Source organism: Portunus trituberculatus, chromosome 47 (genome assembly GCF_017591435.1).
Source record: "Portunus trituberculatus isolate SZX2019 chromosome 47, ASM1759143v1, whole genome shotgun sequence".
Taxonomy (NCBI): Eukaryota; Metazoa; Arthropoda; class Malacostraca; order Decapoda; family Portunidae; genus Portunus; species Portunus trituberculatus.
In genome coordinates, this window is record NC_059301.1 from 12,075,549 (window position 1) to 12,100,357 (window position 24,809).

At 39.5% G+C, this 24,809-nt stretch overlaps 1 protein-coding gene across 1 annotated transcript in view; it reads right to left on the reverse strand.

The window, feature by feature from the left end:
* Positions 1 to 21,782, reverse strand: part of LOC123520559 — a 151,328-nt gene extending 129,546 nt beyond the window's left edge. Inside the window, exons 1-3 of the mRNA XM_045282941.1 lie at positions 21,193 to 21,782; positions 19,010 to 19,153; positions 3,463 to 3,497 (exon numbers count right to left, since the gene is read on the reverse strand). The gene's annotated coding sequence lies outside the window, so the exon portion shown is untranslated. The remainder of the gene's footprint in view (positions 1 to 3,462; positions 3,498 to 19,009; positions 19,154 to 21,192) is intronic.
* Positions 21,783 to 24,809: the final 3,027 nt, after the last annotated feature.

The following is a 24,809-nucleotide window of genomic DNA, read 5'->3' on the forward strand; positions in this document are numbered from 1 at the left end:
AGGTAAATCTGAACATCAAAAAGCTTTTGTGATGAATGTGTATACACAGCAATAGTAGGCACTCCTACCTAAACGTACACACTCTGCTGCAGTGGTTTGTATTTGTAAATATATTCAGAGGCTTCATATTATTACTCAGATCTTTCTTTTTATTATTATTTTTTTTGAAAATAGAGAATGTGTGTGTGTATGTGTGTGTGTGTGTGTGTGTGTGTGTGTGTGTGTGTGTGTGTGTGTGTTCACCACCACGATCACCTGCTGGTCAACCAGTCAGTCTTCCCCATTACGGAGCGAGCTCAGAGCTCATAGACCGATCTTCGGGTAGGACTGAGACCATAACACACTCCACACAGCGAGAAAGTGAGGCCACAACCCCTCGAGTTACATCCCGTACCTATTTACTGCTAGGTGAACAGGGACTACACATTAAGAGGCTTGCCCATTTGCCTCGCCGCCTCCGGGACTCGAACCCGGGCCTCTCGATTGTGAGTCGAAAGTGCTAACCACTACACTACGCGGTGTATGTGTGTGTGTGTGTAATTCACCTCACCTCGGTCGCCTGCTGGTCACCCAGCCAGTCTTCCCCATTACGGAGCGAGCCCAGAGCTCATAGACCGATCTTCCGGTAGGACTGAGACCACAACACACAACACACACCGGGAAAGCGAGGCCACAACCCCTCGAGTTACATCCCGTACCTATTTACTGCTAGGTGAACAGGGGCTACACAGTCATTAAGAGGCTTGCCCATTTGCCTCGCCGCGCCGGGACTCGAACCCGGCCCTCTCGATTGTGAGTCGAGCGTGCTAACCACTACAGTACGCGGTGTGTGTGTGTGTGTGTGTGTGTGTGTGTGTGTGTATGTGTGTGTTTCACTGTTTGATCTGCTGCAGTCTCTGACGAGACAGCCAGACGTTACCCTACGGAACGAGCTCAGAGCTCATTATTTCCGATCTTCGGATAGGCCTGAGACCAGGCACACACCACACACCGGGACAACAAGGTCACAACTCCTCGATTTACATCCCGTACCTACTCACTGCTAGGTGAACAGGGCCTACACGTGAAAGGAGACACACCCAAATATCTCCACCCGGCCGGGGAATCGAACCCCGGTCTTCTGACTTGTGAAGCCATCGCTCTAACCACTGAGCTACCGTGTGTGTGTGTGTGTGCGTGTGTGTGTTTGTTTGTTTGTTTCCAGGGTCGTCTCATCAGCACGCCACAATATTACTACTACAATGTACTTTCGACAAACTGCCTGCAGGGTTCATGGCTGCCACCTCTACCTGACTACTTGAAAGGAGCACCGCCCTGCACACCACCACGCCACTGTCCCTCACATACCAGCGGAGAGGTAGACGTGTTTGTGCACCAGAAAAAGCCAGAAATAGTCGTAGCATCCGGCCCTTCTGATAACAAATCTTAATACCCATTGCATCACCTACTAAACCAACACGCATACGCTTTCTCTCTCTCTCTCTCTCTCTCTCTCTCTCTCTCTCTCTCTCTCTCTCTCTTCTTCTTCTTCTTCTTCTCTTCTTCTTCTTCTCTTCTTCTTCTTCTTCTTCTTCTTTTTTTATTCTCCTTCTTCTCTCTCTCTCTCTCTCTCTCTCTCTCTCTCTCTCTCTCTCTCTCTCTCTCTCTCTCTCTCTCTCTCTCTTTTTTTTTTTTTTTTATTTAAACAAAACTTAATACAAAGGAACATGTACCCAAAGGCGCACTGTCGTGTGCTACCTATTCTAAGGGTACTACAATCTATTTCTCTACAATATTTACAAGACTTAAAAATAGATAATATACAAGATGGTCAGCATGTAAATGGAGCACTATTCGTTTCACTTCACTAGCACTATTCACGCACTGCACTACACTGAGTGTCACGTCACAAAGAGTGTCAGAGGAGTTGGCAGTGTCTGTCTCCACTTATGTGCCATCAGTTTGACACTGTGAGTGTTCATCTCCTGGACGTGAGGCACCGCGGCCGTGAACAAGTTCCACATCCTGGAGACGCGTCCTGCGAAGGTGCGTTGATGCTGACACCCGTGGGATCGCGGCACCTCTACGGCGTCACCACCATTGAGCACCGTTCTCGTGCTCCGTGCGGTGACTCTCAGAGGATGACGCAGCCCTGCCAGATGTGGCACTCTTTGCACCTGTGCCTTATGGAACACTACGATCGCCGCCACGTCTCTGCGGTGTTCCAGTGAATCAAGGGGACGCTCAGGCTCTGGGTGAGGTGGTAGTGCAGCATCTACTAGCCGTAGATGCTCTCTCTCTCTCTCTCTCTCTCTCTCTCTCTCACACACACACACACACACACACACACATTTGCTTATATATTTATCTATCTATCTATCTTGAGAGAGAGAGAGAGAGAGAGAGAGAGAGAGAGAGAGAGAGAGAGAGAGAGAGAGAGAGAGAGAGAGAGAGAGAGAGAGAGAGAGAGATATTAATGTGTACAGTACATTTGCTGACACGAAATTCACGTTAATTTCAAGTGACCCTCCTCCCCAACACTTCACCCATACCATTCCAATACTGCCCACAAACCTGCCACTTCTGCCCTGATACATAAATGACTCTATACGAAAGAGAATAACCACCTTGTGTGTATGTGTGTGTGTGTGTGTGTGTGTGTGTGTGTGTGTGTGTGTGTGTGTGTGTGTGTGTGTGTGTGTGTGTGTGTGTGTGTGTGTGTGTCAGGAAACATTCGTAAATTTACCTGATTCGTCGTGTTCCTGCAACTAATGGAATTTGGAGGAAGGGTATTCAATATAGCATAAACAATAATAGAAAAAGAAAGTGGAACATCAAAGAAACATTAGCTGTACAGACATGGAAGTCACAAATACAGTGAAGAAAATTATGATATAGTTACAGAAATACTTGCAAACACATTACCAAATCTCTTAGCCCTTCTGAAACACTTCCGCGCAGCACCATCACTATTTTCAAAGGGCTCTAGTTGAAGTGACACTGGTTTTTAAGGGTGTTTCTGTGATTCCAGTGACATAACAAGTTTTCTGCATGATCAACAGAAAAAATACTCTTTAGAACTTTGCTAATCGTCTCTGTAGTCTTTGAAAATGGTCGTGGTGAGAGAAGGAAGCGTTTCTGAATATGGTGCTTAGAATCCTGATGACTTTTGAAACTTACTAAAAGAAAAGAGTTAGAATTATATGAAACTTTATAGAGACATTTCTAGCAATTCATTGTGGTTTTGACGTAAATGAATGCATTGATCAGTCAGTTATCAGGTCATGAATTTACACAATCAGCTGGAACCAGTAACTTTACCAGGCACAGTACAGAACTCTATTCTTTACAAGACCAGCCGTCAAAATTCATAACATATATACCTACTACTTTGACTCTAAACAAGACTATAAACAGGCCATCAGATTCTAAGAGTTCGTTTACCACTGAGAAATAAAAATACGCGGGTAATCCTGTACTCACCTTCTGCCTCCGCTGTGTCTTTCATCTCGATTTCTCTGTGCGGGGGAAAATATGAAACGGAGGCATTAAAAAAGCAGCAATAGGCAATGGGGAGATTGAAGCGGAAGATAGGGGGAAAAGGACTACATAATAAGGAAAAGGAAAAAGTGTAATAGGACACCTGGAAAATTGTGGGTACTTATTGACAAAACTAAATAAACTGGTGAGTAAATCCAAATAATAGAGATGAAAGCTGAACAATTGAAAAAAAAAAAAAAAACGAACCGAGAGAATAAGAAAAAGAAAAACGAATCACAAAGATATTTAACTTACTCCAATACAAAAAAATACATGAAAATACAAATGAATAAATAAACGAATAAATACATGAATAAATAAATAAACTATAGCGTGGCTCAACAAAAATGGCAGAGGCATCTAGCGAGGATGGACGAGGGGAGGCCATGGAGCCAAGAGACGACTGGTATGACCACCATGAAAAAACAGAGCCTAAGGAAGGAACACCGATAAAAGGATGGAAGGATGGATGCTGTACGAGGGACTTAGAGATACAACATGTTGGGCCCAGAAGATCTGATAAGAGACCAAACGTCCCAAGACAGATTGGAATGGAGGAAAAGGCTGGCTCGACTGACAGGATAGGAGATGGAGTAAGATGAGTATACAGATACCAGACAGCCAGACTGATAGATGGAAAGACAAATGAAGATATAGAGATACACTGGAGACTTGAAGAGAAATGACAGGAAAGTTAAGACATGAGAATATATGTATAGAATGAAGAAAGTTCTTTACCTGAAACACTCGTCTTGCAGGTTTGGCCTTGTTTGGTGAAGGGCTGGGAGAGGAAAAACCGATTCCAAACCACATACTAAAACTGATTCCAAACCACATACTGCCCCCTTTGTGCCGTGTTGTTTATCTTAGAGACAGTCGAGGCACATCACTTGTAGGTACTTTACATATCAGCAGGACATGTGACCATATAATAGCACTGGTCCAATTGATAACGATGAAACACACCATCAAAAGTAGAAGAGGAAAGGAAACTATATATATGTGTAACGTATTCTCAACAACAACAACAACACAGAAGAAAAAGAGAAACAAAGAGAAAGACATAAAATATAAAGGAAGACAGAAAGACATGTCTGAACATTGAGCTATCATAAGAACTATTTGTTAAAGGCCATAAAGATAGTTACTTGAGTTAATCACGATACTTTCACCATCAGTCACCCAGAGTCCTTGTCAAACTTATTAGATCCTGTTGAAAATATGAGACACGGAACATTTAATAATACAGAACCTTGGGAAAGTGCAAAGGATAGGTTGAGAGCGCGGCCATGAAGGAGGAAACAGGATGAGGAGAGCGGATGTAGACTGCTAGAGAAGGACGAGAAATTGCGAAGGTGATAAACAGAAGAAGAGCGGATGTAATGCGCGATCCGGAAATGAGACGGTCAGGAAAACAATGCGCTGGATCCGGGGAAGATTGCAAGATCCTGTACAGAGATGGTAAAAGGAAAGGAGTGATGGTGTTGGATAGAAGAAAGTAAAAAGATGATGTGAAATACTAACAGACATCAAGTTGTGAATCATAGGAAGTGTAATAGCATGGTGGATGACAGGAATAGATAGACTCAGTAAATCAGGTTCTTTTGGCACAGTAGACTAAGTTACAGATAGGAATGGCAAGCGTGTTGGTTTAGTAGAAGTAATTTTCTACCATGAATATAACCCCCTTTCCTTTTCTTCTTCTTCTTCCTCTTTTCTTATTATTATCCTCTGGTGATAATTCGCATTGTTAGTTTAGATTGGGAAAGTTTATCGCAGGAGTAGACTAAGTTATATATAAGAATGGTAAGTGTGTTAGTTTTGTATAAGTAAATTTCTACCACGAACATTCCCCCTCTCCCATAACCTTTTCTTTTCTTTTTCTTCTTATCTTCTGGTGATAGATCGCATTGTTACGTTAGATTAGGAAAGTTTATCGCAGCGTAAATAACTTCGCGTGAAACTTTCATGGAGGAATTTTCTTTGACATTTTTCTTTTACTTCATTTACTTATTCATTTATTTATTTTTATTTTTTACAGGGAGGGAAAGGATTACTAGAAACATTTATTGAGAACCTGGATTAAATTTACATTTCTTACCGACTAGCAAAAGTTCCAAGAATTTCACCAGCTACAAAGTCTCAGGTATTGATCAAAGTTTGGCATTTTCTATAGAGGGTTTCCTTTTTTTCAACTACATAAAAACACTACTTGGTCTTGTATCAATGAACGCTTCGTAGTGACAATACATGCATACTATTTTAAAAGGTCATAGGATTAGTTGCATTCTTATATTTTTTTTCTAGCTGAGGGTACGAAATCACTCCACCGTCAAAGGTAGTTCAGTAAGACAAGACGCTTAACCCCTTCAGTGCTAGGACGCATTTTTATTTTGAGTTTTGGATGTGATTAGACAATATCATTTACATTAGGAAGGTCTATGGAGATCAGAAGATTAATGACAAGAGTATTCACCATTTCAATCCCCACATAAGCTTTTGAAGATGTATAAAATCACCAAATAGCAAGCAGAATAAATATGAACACGTGTCGCGGTACTGAAGGGATTAAGCATAAGATTTTTCATGTTTAGACTAGAGTTGCACTTGACCTACGCTCACTGCCCACTCAGCTGCGTGACGGCAAAGGTCTCTTACTCGAATATGCAGTGCAAGAGGGGGAAAAAAGTGTCATGATGAGAATCACCACGATAGCAAACCATACCTAGGATAGTGACATCTGCTGGATCCTATTCAGGGCAGCTTAGTCAGCAGCAATATATAAACCAAATGTCGTAAACTATTATGATATGCAAAAAGATAAACTAAGGTAATATGTAAACAAATACATAGATAAATAATCAAACGGAAAAAAAAAATCACAAGATACATACATAATATTAGTCCAGTACGGCCTTAAATATTTAATGTAATAGTAACCGCCTGTAAATTCTACGGTTACGCACTGCCGCGTTCCACTTACTCCTCCCGAGAGAGACCATTATATTTGAGTTTCCTTATTTATAGGAGAAAAACAAGGAAATCTTTCAAGAAACTCCTAAGAAACTTAGTGTTATTCACAAAATAATTGAAAGAAGCGGTGCATGTTTCGTGTGCGCACATGTCCGTGTGTGTGTGTGTGTGTGTGTGTGTGTAATTCACCTCGGTCACCTTCTGGTCACCCAGCCAGTCTTTTCCATTACGGAGCGAGCTCAGAGCTCATAGACCGATCTTCGGGTAGGACTGAGACCACAACACACTCCACACACCGGGAAAGCGAGGCCACAACCCCTCGAGTTACATCCCGTACCTATTTACTGCTAGGTGAACAGGGGCCACACATTAAGTGGCTTGCCCATTTGCCTCGCCGCTTCCCGGGACTCGAACCCGGCCCTCTCGACTGTGAGTTGAGCGTGCTAACCACTACACTACGCGTGTATGTGTGTGTGTGTGTGTGTGCGTACAAGCTGAGTGGTGTAGCGAGACAGTGAAGCAGTGAGTACCGCGCCGTTCAATCAAGGATATTATATTTCATCACAAGCCATGTAGTGCTTTACATAATCTGTTTTCCATAGGTCTCAAGTGGGAGTTTTTCCTTGCTAAAGTTTTGTGTTATTCTGTTTACTTGTATATATCAATTCTTTATTGGACAGCAGCACCACCACCAGAAATAACAAGAGTAACAAGATTAGATAAATTTATGGATGGGATGATAGAAGGAATTAGGTAGTTTTGCTCTTTCAAGAACTGTCACATGTAAACCTGACAGCTTCTTGCAGCTTCCTTCATTTTCTTATGTTCTTATGTTTTAACAACAACAATAAGAACAACAGCAACAACAGCACTAAATAAATGTAGATGTAAATTAGTAACCAGAAAAAGTCTGGTACAAAACTGAATTCCTCTACAATCTTCACAGACACATCTCTTCTCTAATAGTAGCAACAAGTCAGTGGCCATGATTATCTATGAACTATACCAGCTTCCCAATACAACCACTGCACTGCGTTAAGTATGTCGGGACATTTTTACCGACTCCAACTCTGACTTCAGAACTACAAATTCCTTCCAACTCTACTCCAGCAGCATCAAATTCCTTCCAGCTCCCTAGGTCTGCTCACAAGACAACTTCTCTCTCTTAAACAGGATCCACATCTGCAGAATACATCCATCAACCTGCAGTTTTTTCCTATCTTTGTTCCCTCACATGCTAGTCACCTGTAATTCTCTCCTGCTTGACTCACAATCCTAACCCCTGTGCATTTCTAGTAACACCACTTACCACATATCATATTCAGTATGGAATCAGCCCTTCTGGGACAATGCTTCATCCCTGGGCTTTCTTTATTATTATCTCCTTGGCCTTCTCAATGTTAATCTTCAGCCAGCTCCTCCCAAAACCAGTTTTCTATCTGGTAAATGACTTGCTTCCTCTTTGCTCTCTGTTATCATCAAAACATCAGCAGACAATATCTCTCGCAATATTCTTCTCTCCTTCATTGCCCTCATCACCACCACAAACAATATAGAGATTCCTGATAAATCCCATCTAAAACACATCATCTACAAATACCACTTTTCACACAAACTCCTGTCTTTACTCTCTGTCAGTTTATTCATCACTATAGGAGAGAGAAAAAAAAAAAATCACCCAATACTCATGAAACACAAAAAAACAAAGGCCAGGGCATAATAAGAAATTTGCCATATAGGGAGGCAGATGAGCTTAACTAAGTATGTACTCATCAGTATACAGGGCCGAGGTGCTACTTCGCACTTAATTGGAATCTTGGGTGGAATGTTAAATTTGAATAGAAGCTGAGTAGAGATATGATGAGTCTATTCTGTGTGGTAGCTGTGGTGTAATTCTGATCACTCCTTGTGTGTAACTAATTATGCTACACTCAGAGAGGGCTCGTACAGGCTTGAGTCTGGGAGTTCAGAACTGTTCAGACCTGAATCCTTGTTGTTTCAACAACTCATTTAGTGATTGTTTAACTCATATTGGCAATTATGCTCATCATTATTAAATCATAACCCATGTAGGAATATATTCCATATGATATATATATATATATATATATATATATATATATATATATATATATATATATATATATATATATATATATATATATACAGGCAACCCCCGCTTAACAAAAGTTCACACAATGAAATTTCGCTACATCGGTTTAATTTTACCACCATCTGCTTGTTTAACGAACACCAAACTCGCTTTAACGAAATTTTATCCAGGTAATTTTTTCCAAGTTTGAAAGCCCCGCCGTATCACACAAGCCAACAGGCTTTTGAATACACCAGCGCCTCTCGTGGACAACACGCCCACCACTCACTCCCCCTGTTCAAAACAATAACAGTGTCAGCAGCAGCTTGTCTTCCCTTGCTCAACTTACCACCAAAACGCCCTGCAATGTCGCCTAGCGTTGCTAAGAAGACCAGGAAGTCTCTTACTCTTGAAGTGAAGCTGGATATTATTCACAGACACGAGAGGCGAGAAAACTAATAGCATTGCTCGCCACCATCTTGACTCCATCTACTGTCACTACTATTTTCAAGTTAGCAGACTCTATTAAGAAGGATGGTGAGACTGTATCTTTCTTGCAAGCTAAAAGAACCACCTGAACTCGTGACTCTACAATGGATAAAATGGAAAGCCTTGTGGAAATGTGGTACACAAGTTTTGTATGTGATACAATGATGTACCCTTTGTTTACATTCCACAGGTTGCCGGTTAGTGTCTTTCCCGTTTCACTCTCCCTCCCTTCATAAATTTAAGATCATCAACATTATAAAGTTACGAACATACATACATTAGTGTACATTATAATGACTTAAATTAAACTGCCTAAATGTTTAACTTCATAATTTTTACTTTCATTAAACCTTTCACTGTACTGTGATGCACTCTCACTTTGTTTACTCTCAATGGAAGTTCAAGTCAGGGGTTAAACTTGTTATAATCGGTTCGCTTAACGAAGTTTTCATTAGGAATGTAACCCCTTCTTTAAGCGGGGTTTGCCTGTATATATATATATATATATATATATATATATATATATATATATATATATATATATATATTGGAGACTCAATACTAGAACCAAATTAGTTACAAATGGCTGTTCGAGTATCAAAAAGTTCAATCATTGATTCCTATAAATCAGGTAATTCATTCTAATCTAAGCAAAACCTCAAGTTTATGAAGATATGAAGGTTGGTGATGGATAATATAGAAGAGGAGGAGAGATGGGTGGGGAGGAGGGAAGTCATCGGAGGACAAGTCACCACCCATGAAAACGTCCAGTAACTTTTCTCCTGGTGTGATTTCTGTGAACCCACTAGTGAAGGGCTGTGGTTCACTAACACTTGCACTCTCACTAGATTCCTTATTTTAACCACTAATAAACCTCTTTGGTTTCATTATAAGCTTCTAAATAAAAAAAAATACAGGCAGAAGGCAGAAAAATGTTTTTCTCATGACTATTGGACGATGGATTTGGTTTATCACACTGATATTTTGCTATGGTATTACCGGTTTTACTGGTATTAGAACGGAACAATGGCAGCAGCAAGAAAGGAGAGGCCAGTGCTTTATTTACAATCATGTGTGTGGCTGTTTGATTACCAGATATTTTCACCACTAATAAGCCTTTAGTGCTATTGTACGTTTCTAAATAAAAAAAAAAATCTACAAACAGAAAGCAGATGAATGTTATGCTAACTGCAGCAGCACAGCTGGCAGAGGGTGGGAGAAAGAGGGAAGAGGCCAAGAAGCCTTTGTTTACAACCATGTGTGTGGACGTTTGACTACCAGGTATTTTTTTAGTTAAATTGGGCTTTTGCATTCAAGTATTGAAAAGTTTGACTATTAATACATTCGAGTATTGAGTCATAACTGTATAAATATATATATATATATATATATATATATATATATATATATATATATATATATATATATATATATATATATATATAGTTATGTTTCATACACACACTGTAGCATATGTAGGCTTGATGGCTTCCTGCAGCTTCCCTTATTTTTTTAATATTCTTATACTACCTAAATCTTGAATCTTTCAGTCATTCCCACAGCATATCTCACTGCTGCTACACTATGATTATACAAATTCTTTGCCACTCTTACACATTTCTCTACACCTCTTGACTTCTTCATATAATGTTACATTTCTTCTTATAGCACTCTGTAAAAACCCTCTAGAAACCCATCTAGAAACTCAGATGTATGTAGTATACGCTTGATTTGATCACATTACAACTAATAACCTCTTTCCCATATAATATTTCCATACTTCTGGTAGCTTATGTTTTCATGATGTAGCATTTCCTTAACATCAAATGATCAGGCTTGTTACGGTGTGCCTCTGTGGTGCAGTGGCTAGTGTGCCTGGCTACAAGCCTGTGAGCCTCAGCTTGAATCTGGGATGGGGCAGTTGGTGCACAGCTCACACAGTTGTTCTTCCTTCCTTTGGGTTAGTGGATAAATGGGTACCTGGGGAGATCTGGGAGAGGTAAGCTGTGGAAACATGGATGTTACTCTAGCACTGGCTCTATGTTCCTGGATGAGGGACATGTGGTGTCCCCTGCTATAGTGAGGTAAACGACACACAGACAATGGAGAAAACAGTGTTTGAAAGTCCTGCTCCTTACTCAGCCACACTTGCACTTACCTCACTACAGTACTGTGCTGTAATGAGGTAGAGGATCATACTTGGCGCTTGCCTCAAAGCATTTGCATTTCTATTGGCCGGGAGGTGATGACTCACCATGAAACGCAGTGATTGGCCATAGTTCTCCTCTCAGGTGCTTGCCTCACTGTAGCACAGATGGATAGATATATTGCTGTGCAGTATGGGAGTGAAAAATGAGTTTTTATATTATATTCCACTTTTGTGAAGTTATGTTTTGGACTTTGAGAATATATCAGGTACCTCATGAAAGAGATTACCCTATCTGATGTATGTCACAACTCAATTTCAACCTGGGTGTTGCTTACATCATTATGGCAGAGGGCACCACATATTATCTACCACAGGCTCAAAGGCCAATGAGATAGAGATGAGCACAAGAGCCACATGCAATAGCATATGCTCCCTACTTTACCTCTTACCTGGTATATACTTATATGTACACCAATAATTACCAAAGAAGTAGTGAAAATAAGACTTTATGATGAAAGGAAGTTAAGGAAATTTAAATAAGTATGTTGAAATCCTTTGTTATTTCTTCCCATGTAACATATCAAGACCAACTTGTAAGGAACAGTTATTTATTTATCTATTTTATTTATTTATTTATTTATTTATTTTTTTTTTTTTGTGAAAAATCAAACACTGCATCAATTTACATGAAACTTTACTGTATAGTAGCTATGGTAATTACTTACGTGTGTAAAATTTTCAGGATGATATATGAAAAGAGAAGAAATGAAAATTATTTTCCTGGATTTCAGTATTTCTTACCAAACTTTAATTGATTACTGCTCATACATTCTAAACAGATGAAAAAACAAAAATTATTTCTGATAATGTTAATTATTCATAAATAATCCTTGCCAGCAATATTTCTAAAATATGGCATTGTTATCACAAAAAAATTTAAAACCCTGATATCTTTGACACCCCTACAAATATGCAAATATAATTTTTGTTCAGTAAACTCACAGTTATAGACTTAAAGTATGCAAATATCAGTTAAATATCAGTTAAAAATATACATGGATTTGACTGAATCTAAATTTTTCTGGCAAAATTCATAGAAAATTAAATGGCAAGTATAATAAAACAAAAATTAAGTAAATATAAGGAAAACTATAGGTAGAATATCACTTTAAAGATCGATAACTTACAGTTGAGAAAAGAGTTTTAGGAGCCACCAAATGAATGGTGCTATAGGTTGTCTCTCAGTTTTTTGTTTGTCATCTTCCTTTCATGAGGCATATCCATTTTCTTATCCTTGCTTGTCAGGTAGTTCTTTGCTACAGCCATCCACTCTATGCCCAACTTCTCACCCAGATGACAGAAGACTGGCCACATAACCGACATTGCATGTTGACCCAGCCATTGCAGTGGCAATGTCCATCATCCTCTTGGAAGCATTTCGATGCTTTGTACAAATGCTCCAGATTCATGAGTGTGGGTGCTCATTTCTGTTCAGACACCTAGTCATCATATTATCAGTGGTAAGGCACTCCAGCTTCTTAACTTTACATTTGTCACCATAGGGACCTTTATTACTATGCATAACACAAACTAAGAGGTAAGCTGAACTATCCCTGTCAGACATGAATGTTTCATATCGAATATTATAATCAAGTGATTTTCTCCACATCTTCACTGCAGCAGCTGCCTCCATGCCACCAGGGGAGCTCATAATTTGCATCACACTCTAAGTTATGATTGTTTATCAACATACGTATTGTCTCACTCATATTTTTACTCTTCAAGGCCTTTTGCCTGGTTATACATTTAGTATATACATAACTTGGAGCACACTTTGTAGTCAAGTATAAGTCCACTGACCAGCTCAATAACAGCACCAATTCCAAAGATTGATTTATATCCTCTCTTCTGTCATCCCACATTCACTACACTGTCACCATCCCTTTATATGAATTGTTTACAAGTATAACCTCTCTGCACTTATTTTGATTACTTTTAGGAAGTTGAACAGCTGTCTCTGTTATGTATTTAGCATATATAATGCACATGAGGGCAGTGAAACTATTCGGGCTCAAGAACAAAACCAGTCTGGTCGCCCCGTCATAACCAGCACCAACCATCATTGTATAAACAAGCAACAGATTGGATGGAAATCTTTCTTGTGAATCTGTGCTTTGCTCATAGTATTTATTATGATCTCACCACATTCACACTTCACTGGTACAACGAGTCAACTTGGTGGCAAGAATATTTTGCGGTCACTTTACTGGAAGCACAGCTGGGCTGTTTCTCAATATCTCGTGAATGTCTTCTCCATTTATCAAGTATCACTTTTTTGTAATAGCTTCTTCTTTCTCCTCTTCTTCAAAAAAAGCTGATTTTCACTTCTGGGAACTTGTTTTTGCATGGGGTGAGGTGGCCACATGGATGGGAGAAGAGGCAGTTGCCATGTAGGGGTGAGGTAGTGAGTTTCTTTAGTTTTTCTCTCTGCAGCATGCAGAGCTTTTGCCCCTTTCAGACCAAGTTCAGAGTGTACAGTAATGCACTTCTTGGGCCTCAGCATTGTTACAATCAGTGAAATATGACAATAAGATGGATAAACAAGGTCAAGAATACATGTGCCTTTCCTCCTCCCTTACGGCCCTAAAGCACACTGGCGAGATATCAATTGCTTCCCCAACTCCCTCACAGCAGAATAGTTGCCAGATGTTGACAATTATCATTCAACAATATCCTGGAGATTATCAAAGATCAAATGCTGCAATGCTTGTCGACGAACCAACTGAAGGTTCCATGACAGTTCAGGTTCAAGAGAAGCTAGTTCAATATGGTCGTGCACCTCTCCCATTCACACCTTCCTGGCACAAAGCTCTAGACTTGGCACTTCAGGTGTCCTCGAGAAAGCTGCCTGGCAGATGTCACAATTGTGAAGGATGAGGCAACTCAAGTCAAACTCAGGAGAGCTTTCCATTTAAGGATTCAGTCCTGGCATCCATTCTGTGGAACATACATTGTTTTACTGACCAGTGCATATGACTGCACTTCACCTACTCCATAAAGAGGCATCCACCAGTATTGAGGTCACTAACATTTCTATGTAAAATGAAGTTGCTGGTGAAAATCTGTAGCATAGTTATAGCCAGATTTGAAGACAACATAAGACAGCTACAAGGAAGATGAGAGATTGAGAGACTACAGTTACCATTAAAGACCACATCCAAATCCTTGAGAGACTGACTTTCAGTAAATTTTGAAAAGTTTGGAAAACAAAATGCTCTCAGCCTCCTAACAGGTGACACAGCAGCAATATGTGATGCATTTCATGGGTGCAGCTAGCCTTATGACATAGTACAAGGCAAATACAGTTTAGCATAAAACATGACTCACCTCACCTACACAGGAGAGCCAAGAATCTTGTTAACTACATAAAGCAGCATAAACAAAGAAAAGCAGCATTATCATTACTATTATTATTGCAGGCAACACCAAGAGAAATAGGTGTATAGAGCATTAGAGCTCAAGAGCAGCACAGGCAGAGGAAGCAAAAGCAGCAGTAACTGCAACAGCAGCAATAGAAATATAAGAAGCAGCAGCAATAACAACATAAAGTCTAGGTTGTAGCAGTAGTAGCAGTAGCACAAGAGCAGAGGAAGCAGCTGTAGTACAGCAAAAGCAGCAGCATCACAAGTAGTGTAAGCAGCCACAGTATTAGTAGGGACAAAATATGCAGCAGAGGTAAGGGCAAGAGAATCAGCAACAACAGGAACAGAAGCAGCACCACCAGGAGTTGAAAAAGAAAGCAGTAAGGACAAACTAAGCAGCCAAGGCAAGAGAGGCAACAGTAAATAACAGTAAGAATACAAGAAAAGTAACATACGAATACTAGCACAAGCAGCATCAGCAGTAATGTGTGATCTGAGACTGGCCAGGCTGCCTGGAGCACCAAAGGAGAGTGGCCTCTCTCAATGCAACATAAATTTCATGTCATTAGGGAGCTTTAATGCTGAGTCAATAGGGAGCCTTAAAAGATTAGATAAGATTTATGAATGAGGAGGATAGGCAGAAATGTTACATGTATAAACCTAATGGTTTTTAGCAGCTTCCCTATCTTCTTATATTTTGCTTATATGCATGTAATATTAGATACAACACAGTCTTCAGGATGCTTCTGAAGGAAGGCTGAACATCATACCATTACAGTGCTGACTTACAACCTCCTCCTACAGTCTTCACTCAGACAAGCAGGCTTTCAAATTCACAGCCACAACAAGACTGTGGAAGGCATGTGACCTATATGGACATGTGATGAATTACTGTGCAGCTGATAAAGAGGTGTTCCCACTAACCCAGGCCATGATTCTGTGACTTCTATATTACTTATGTATGTAATAGTGTAAATATATTTCATAGTAATATCTAAATACCTAAATATATGCATTTCAGAAATTAATGAGATGGACAATCTCAAAGTAAAATTCTGCATCTTGACTATTTTCCTAATCTTGTAATACACTGTCACAATGAAATACATTCAGGCACTCTCAAATAAAAAGAGAGAGACAAAAAAGTTTGAACAGCAAAAGCCACACAATACAAAATATAAACAAATCAGAATTAAAGAAGTCTGGAAAAGATAGCATAAGCAAAAAATAACAAACAAATCACTAGCAAATATGAAAGTTATAAATTTCTAAACAAATGGGTTAAAATAATAAATAAAAGGCATGAGATAGCAATGCAGAGGACTTCAATAGGCAAGAGTATAGTGGTAGTGATGAAGTGAAGAGCATTAAAACAATGAACACTAAAACACACACACAATGAACAAAACATCAAAACCAAGCAAAGACAACAGAAGAGATGAGAATGACTCTATATAAATTTATTGTAAATTTCAGTGAAAAGAACGGAGAGAGGAAAAAAAAAAAATAAATAAATAAATAAATAAATAAATACACACACACACACACACACACACACACACACACACACACACACACACACACACACACACATATATATATATATATATATATATATATATATATATATATATATATATATATATATATATATATATATATATATATATATCCACAATATTATTTAAAAATGTAAAAAACATTCCAGTTACCTAGTTCACAAGAATAAAAGCCAAAACTAATTTCATCATTAATGTGAAACAGATTTTGTGTGAGAGTGGATTTATGTGAAATGGGCATCCAAAGCATTAAAGAAGACTATGTATTTCTTGCAGTACACAAGATCATTTTACCTGAGTATTAAAATAGTAAAATGATTGCTATGCTCAGTTCAATTGACCTGAAACAGTAAGCAGGATTGAAGAACAATCTCCAGGAACTGACAACACCCATGCATGAACCAAGCAATCAACAAACATGCAGAATGTACATTAAAACATAATGCATGGCTGCTGAAACTCATGCCCTATATATTTCTGCCCGTAATCATGCCAAATCTATTCTCCAACTTACTAAAAACTCTTTCATCAATAGAAAATGTCAAAGTCTTTCCAATTCTAACTCCTCTCGAGATTTCTGGCATCTAGCCAATAATATCTCTAACAACTTTACTTCTTCGTCTTTCCCTCCTTTACTTCATCCAGATGGCTCTACAGCTGTCTCTTCTTTTCTAAAGCTGAACTCTTCGCTCAAACCTTTGCTACCAACTCAACTTTGGATGATTCTGGGCATATTCCTCCTACTCCTCCACCCTCTGACTACTTCATCCCTAAAATTAAAATTCTTTATAAAGACGTTTTCCTGGCCCTCTCTGGCCTTGATTCTCGGAAGGCTTACGGTCCGGATGGAGTCCCTCCTGTTGTTCTCAAAACTGTGCTTCCGAACTCGCTCACTGCCTGGTCAAACTCTTTCATCTGTGTCTCTACTTCTATTTATCCTTCTTGCTGGAAGTTTGCTCACATTCAACCTGTCCCTAAAAAGGTGACCACTCCAATCCTTCTAACTACCGCCCTATAGCTTTGATTTCCTGCCTTTCTAAAGCCTTTGAGTCTATCCTTAATAGGAAGATAATGAGGCATCTATCAGCTCACAACCTTCTCTCTGATTGCCAGTATGGTTTCCGTAAAGGCAGATCTACTGGTGATCTTCTTACTTTCCTAACTGAATCTTGGTCATCCTCTTTAGGGACTTCGGTGAAACCTTTGCTGTCGGCCTTGACATATCGAAAGCCTTCGATAGAGTCTGGCACAAATCTTTAATTTCTAAACTACCCTCCTACGGATTCTATCCTTCTCTCTGTACCTTCATCTCCAGTTTCCTTTCCGATCGTTCTATTGCTGCTGTAGTAGACGGTCACTGTTCTTCCCTAAAACTATCAACAGTGGTGTTCCACAGGGTTCTGTCCTATCACCCACTCTCTTTCTATTATTCATCAATGATCTCCTAAATCTGACTCAATGCCCTATCCACTCCTATGCTGATGATACCACCTGCATTATTCAACAGCGTTCAACAGACGCCCAACCCAACAACAATTAAATGACTCAAGGCGAGATGCTATAGGACGCCTAACTTCTGATCTTTCACTTGTTTCTGATTGGGGCAGAGAAAACCTGGTTTTGTTCAATGCCTCAAAACTCAATTTCTACAACTATCTACTCGACATAACCTTCCAGACAACTATCCTCTCTTCTTCAATAACACTCAACTTCCCTCTCCTCTACATTAAACACACTCGGTCTATCCTTCACTAAAAATCTAAACTGGAAATTTCACATCTCTACTCTTGCTAAATCAGCTTCCAAGAAGTTAGGTGTCCTATGGCGTCTTCGTCCATTTTTCTCTCCTCCCAGCTGCTTGCTCTGTACAAGGGCCTTATCCGCCCGTGTATGGAGTATGGCTCTCATGTCTGGGGATCCACACACAGCTTTACTAAACAAGGTGGAATCTAAAGCTTTTCGTCTTATCAACTCTTCTCCTCTAACTGACTGTCTTGATTCTTTAAGTCACCGCCGCAATGTTGCATCTTTATCTGTCTTCTACCGCTGTTTTCATGCTGTCTGCTCTTCTGAACTTGCTAACTGCATGCCTTCCCCTCCTGCGGCCTCGCTGCACAAGACTCTCTACTTCTTCTCATCCCTATTCTGTCCATCTTCCTAATGCAAGAGTTAACCAGTATCTTCACTCCTTCATTCCCTACACTGGTAAACTCTGGAACTCTCTACCTGTGTCTGTATTTCCACCTGCCTATGACTTAAACTCTTTCAAAAGAGGAGTGTCAAGACACCTCTTACGTTAACTGGACCCTCCTTTTAGATTTTTTGTTTTTTCTCTTTCTACTTTCCTCTTAACAGGGCCTGGCAACCAGCGGGATTTTTTTTTTCCAACACTTTGTTTTCCCTTGGCCAGTGCCCTTGTAATGTAAAAAAAAAAAAAAAAAAAAACACAGATTAAGAAAGTGCCTCTGAATCAGTAAGAACCTTAGCAATTATAAAAACATTCATTTGGTGATAAAATGCCAGGCTATAGCACTCCTTCATAAAATTCCTCTATCTTTTATCTATGAAAGACCACAACAAAACCTGATGAAGGATAATGTGAATAAGGTGACATTTTCTAGCAAAAGAGAAATCTGGTCCCACTGAACTCACCCATGGAACTCCTCAGGCAATGTATAATGAAAGTTCTTGTGTGGTTTTATGATGAATATAAATACATGAATAACTAAGAAACAGAAGCATGCAACTAAATTGTACCTTACATAGAGTTTCTCATTAAATCTTGTGCAATAGTATCTATATTCACCTTTGCTTTATTGTCCTTGCTGATGCAGATATCTTGCACGACTTGGCCTGGATGCATTTTTGTCCTGCTCTTCACTTTCTTGCTTGTGTGTGGCTCAGCAGAGGGACAAAGCTGCTCTATTATGCACTGCCTAGCACCATGGAGCTGTACGAGTAGGGAAAAAAGTAACAACATTGCAATGCTCATATTTGGAGGGTTTCATGTAATGGCAAGATAAATTGGCCATGAGAGGCTTTTGCTGGAGATCAAACTTCTGTTAGGAGAGTCAAAGAAATAAGTCTTTTTCCTTTAGCTAAAATGGTTACCAAAGCTTATGTGAACTCTTAGTCTTGGCTTTCTTATCATTAAAAGGCAAATTTTCATCAATGATAATATAATTGACTTAAAAATCATTTACAATAGAAATAATACATACTGTAAAAATTTGTATTAATTTTTAGTCTTGACCTATCAACTAATAGTTCTATGCATTATGTTTCATTTCTTAATCTACGCAATGATTGCCTCTCCTCCCTCCTTAACAAATTTTTAAGGTGTAACAAGGACTGAGGTTTAAGGAGTGATTTTATCTAACTAAATAATTTATGCTTTACATAATTAATTACTTAAATTTTATTTATTACTTTCTGTGGGTAAGAAAGATCTAACTTTCCATGTTTACTCATCTATAAGAAAAATAAAGTAAAGATATATAGCTATAGGAAGAGAGAGGACAAACTTATGAATGTGATTATTCTGATAAAATGAAGGACAAAATCAATAAAATCACTACCAAACTCATTAAAAGACTGAAGTAATTTAGGCTAAGATATTGCACTGGTGAGTTCTGTATTTCAGCAACAGTCTGGATGTAGCACCAACTTCCACATGTCCTCCATCACCAACATAATGCTGAGGTCCACTGCATATATGTGTGGACACTTCAAATTATTATGTTTCTTAAAATATATCTTCTGGCTTATGAGAAATCCTGAGTCACCTGTAGCATCAAGAATAAAGCAGTTATCAACCTGGGATTCGCAAACCACCAAGGGTTCACAAGAAGATCTGCAGGGATATTGAGATGGCTGATCTTATAATATCCTTTGCAGTACCATTGCATATGAGTTAGGCAGACATGATAAACAGGTGGGCCAGGCAGCACATTAGGTCAGCAAGAGAGGTGGTCACGCCAGCTGGCCCATCACCTCACATCCTGCTACACTTATGCGACAATAAGACAGAAATAACAAAGAAAATATGTAAAAATAATAGCTAATAAGGGCAAAAGTGACTAGGGAGTGTGGCTGATGACAATCCCTCAGGTAAAGACAGTATAATAAGAAAAATATGTAAAAACAATGGCTAATAAATAGGTGGGAGAGTGACTGTGGAGTATGGCTGGTAATAAGGGGAAGAGTGACTAGGGAGTGTGGCTGATAACACCACAGGTAAAGACAGAAATAATAAGAGAAATATGTAAAAACAATGAATAATAAATATGTAGGAGAGTGACTGTGGAGTATGGCTGGTAACAATCTCCATGGTAATTAATTTCTTCCCTGTGTGGTTGAGCTAACACGGTGACTAACTTAACCTAACAAACTTAATCTTATCTAATACACAATTTAAAGGCTGAAAGCATAATGTGTACATGGAAGCAAATGATATACACTCAAATTCTCAAATCCAAAAAACCCGTAATTTAACACTTCTCACCAAATCTCAAAAAAACTCATTCATTGTATATACTACCATATGGTAAATTTGCAGTTTCAATCAATATACCCTATCTTTTATATATATATATATATATATATATATATATATATATATATATATATATATATATTTTTTTTTTTTTTTTTTTTTTTTTTTTTTTCCATTATGTCTAACAAGCTTGGGGGCCTCCTGGGAAAGCGGGGTTTTAGGGTGGGGAAACCAAAGCTAACCTAACTTAAATTCTGTCCTGAAGTTATTATTCATTTCCGATACGGTAAAAGAGGGTTAGAAATGCGACGGGTCTGTATGGGTTCAAATTGATCAGAAGAACAAGATCTTTAAGATGAGAAGGGTCACGAAAGCCAACTTGCTGTTCATACTAAAGTAAAATAATACCTTTGAAATGCTCGTAAAAGTGTGAACTAGGCCGTGAGAATGTGTGGTGTATTGGTTGAAACTACTATAATACCTATCATACTTACGTTGTGTTCGCTAGACAAAGTGACACACAGGTAAAGGCAGACAGCTCCACATCACCACACGGTCAACACCAGCCAATCCGTGTAGTGTGTTAGTGGCGGGGCAGTAGTACAATATGAAGCTGATGTAAACACCTTATTCACACTCCTCTTTCGCAAATTCGCAGTGAGACGTGGGTCTGGGTCTGGGTCTGGGTGCTTCTGGGGATCTTGAGATCAGTGTGGTATATCTGGCAGTAGATTAAAAGTTATAATTTATCTTGCTCATTGGATGAATAAATAGATAAAAGGTGAATTAAGTGTACATGGGATCTGCTTATAATTGAAAAAAAAAAAAACTACCCAGGATAATAGAAAAAGTGTCCAGAATTCATGTCCTTCACTGTTCACTGCCATGCAGCACCTGTCAACACTTGTTTTTTCCCGGACCTGCATCATCCGTCAGCGTCGCCCACTGACTGTGACACTTAATAAGGTGGGCTCACACGTGCCAATTTGCAACTGATATTTTACGTAAGTAGAGTTTTCCAACTCATTCCATCTAGTCGGAAAGTGTCATGCAGACGTAGCGCCTGGAAAGTGTCGACTTGGCGGGAAGTGGATGTAATAAACAGCTACCCGCGAAGATGTCTTCCTCCAGTGACGATGCTGAAGCTGTGGTTGCTCTTCTTTTGGCGTACAGGAAGAGTCAACAGAGAAGAAAATGCCTGTGAATACGTCCCTGGCTAAATAGAAAGAAAGAAAGGAGTGTCTACCACACTTTAAGATAGCCTACATTTGTCATAAGAAAAGTGTTATTCTTAAGAAGATTATGCACAATTATGATCAAATTAAATCTTGACAAGTCTTCAATCCTCATCTCCAACAACACCCTGCATTAAGGGAAACTGTTCTTGTAGAGTTGTAGCTATTTCGTGGAACGACGATTTGCGCAAGCTTTTTGTACTGCATAATTAATTTCTGGGGTCCCAGATGTGTTCTATTTCCCTCACTAACGCTAACATCTCTATATCCAGCTGGGAGACCCCATTTTCAAAGCTTGCTCGTGTACGTCACGGCGGAAATAAAGTCGCAAATCAACTAGCAAGACAAACATGTTGGTCCTGTTTTGCGACTGCTTCCTGCAGTCGCTAGGGACGGATCGTGAGTCGGAAACTCTACGTACGTAAAATTTGCATGTGTGAACCCGCCTTAAAGCGAGCACTACTCGTTAATGTCTACAAGTGTCATTGTTGGCATGTTTTCTCTTTAGTTCCTTCTCAATTTATTTTCTGTACACTTTCATAATTAATTCTTATGACTTTTCTTTCTTCTATTCTAGGTTTTCTTACCTCCCACAAAAAAAAAAAAAAAAAAAAAATAGGAATCCAGTTGGTTAATATTTACTACCGGTCAGCAGCGCATGACACGACTGCATGTCGGGGTGGTATACTGTACTTCACGTATATAAAAAATTCTCACGAGTTCGGCTATTATTGACTCATATTCCTACTTTTGAAGCTCAACACATCCCGCCAGAAAGGTTAGATTAGCTTAGGTTCGTTTTGCGGTTAGATTAGCTTAGACTACGTTTGTTTTGGAGTTTTCAAAAATATGAATTTTTTCTACCGAAAAAGTGGTTTGTGCCCTTAAGATGGTTTATTGGCAAGACCAGTCAAGTGCAGCGTGGCGGGTGAAGTGATCGTTTCTATTAACATACAAAACTATTCCGTATCTTACTTGTGTTTCTATAGGTTAATGCAATTACGATAATTATTGTTGACTTGTATAAATGTCATGATTTATGGCCACACTACGAGTTGTGAAGCGCGGCATTACCGGGATGACGACCCTGCGCTTTGCACCTCTGGCTTGCTGGACAGGTATAGGGGACATAAACAAAGTAGTCAGAAGAGAACAAGAAATAGTGGCATCAAGTTTGAGAAATTTAGGATTAAGAAAAAAATGGGAAGGACTGGTTCTCTGATAGAATGGTTGATGAATAGAACGGACTTGTTAGTGGTATAAAAGAATAGACAAACATATGGATGGGAAAGATAGGTGATATGATTAGATATGTTAATGTAGGGAGTGCCACATATAGGCCTGATGGCCTCTTGCAGCTTAACCTATTTTCTTATGTTTTCATGGCTATTAGCCAATGACATTTAAGCTGTCAAAGGAAGAGTGCGCATGGATTTCGCCACGGCTAAGAGGTACTTTTAACTTTAAGATTCAGTACATTGTGAGCGCAGCTTGCACAAAATTATGAGTATGATGTATGTGGGAAGAAATTTGCCTTCAAATCTTCCTTCACGTGCGTACACACTGACACATAGTAATATTAGGAATTATGAGTGTGACAAAAGATTTGGTACCATTTCTCATCTCAAGAACCACGCCTTCAGACACACTCAGTCACACTGTCTAATAGGGTGAGGAAGTTCGAGTGTAATGATTGTGACAAGTGTTTCAAGACCGAGGGTGAGATTACCAAGCAGGTGAGGGTCCACTTTTGAGGTGTCATGTGGACGAGTGGAGCTACACCTGTGATGGTAGTGCTGCTACTGATGCTGTGAGGATGTAGTGGCCACAAGCCACGGCAGTTGTCTTGTGTGGTTGTGAGGGAGTAATGGCCACAGCAGTTCTTTTGTTGAGAGCGCAAATGTAACTTTCAATAAATGTGTGTGCAACATGATGCCAAGTTCTTTTCCTTATTGGAGGTGGTCTTTCAGTTGGTTGTGTTTGGTGTTTGCTCTACCGAGTAAGTGATGCAGCTGCAAGCATCGCCCTCCAGCCCTCCACTGTCCACATGCTTCGCTGGATCGAGCAGTTGTAATTCACTTCGGTCGTCTGCTGGTCACCCAGCCAGTCTTCCCCATTACGGAGCGAGCTCAGAGCTCATGGACCGATCTTCGGGTAGGACTGAAACCACATCAACACACAACACACACCGGGAAAGTAAGGCCACAACCCCTCGAGTTACATCCCGTACCTATTTACTGCTAGGTGAACAGCCACACATTAAGAGGCTTGCCTATTTGTGCCCGTGACCCCGTGTCTTGGCCACTTTGCTGGCCTGTCTGTGCTCTCTCCTACTGGTGTGAACATGGTACGCTACTGGGTGTGCCTGACCTTTTATGCACACACCGAGGTACTGATGCAGGAATCAGCAGGACTCATCGGCAAGCACGAATATCTCGCGTGACGATGTAACGAAGGCGTGTTGGCTCTTTTTGATATGAACCACGGTACTCAGTGTCGGATTGCGCGCTTTCAGAATTTCAGGGAGGGAGGATGGGCGGGAAAACATTTCTCTTATCATAAAATTTAATTTCCTATATAATACGGCTTGATAGTCCACCTCATCTCAGCTCAGGCAGTTCAGCATAGCTTGATAAACACTGGAGGACTTTTTCTTTTTCTCCCTTTTAAGGTTTGAATTGAGAAATCAACGTAAGATATGAGTTGCTATTGTTGTTTTGAGGAGTTCTTGAGTCCACAACACTGTTCCAGTGGGGTGATATGTAAATAGAAAAGTTGAATCCTGTTCTGTCTTTGAAAATCATCCTGGTGGAAAACAATATTATATATTTTTTCGTTTTTCCTCTTTCCTTTCCTTTTTTTTTCCAACTAATATA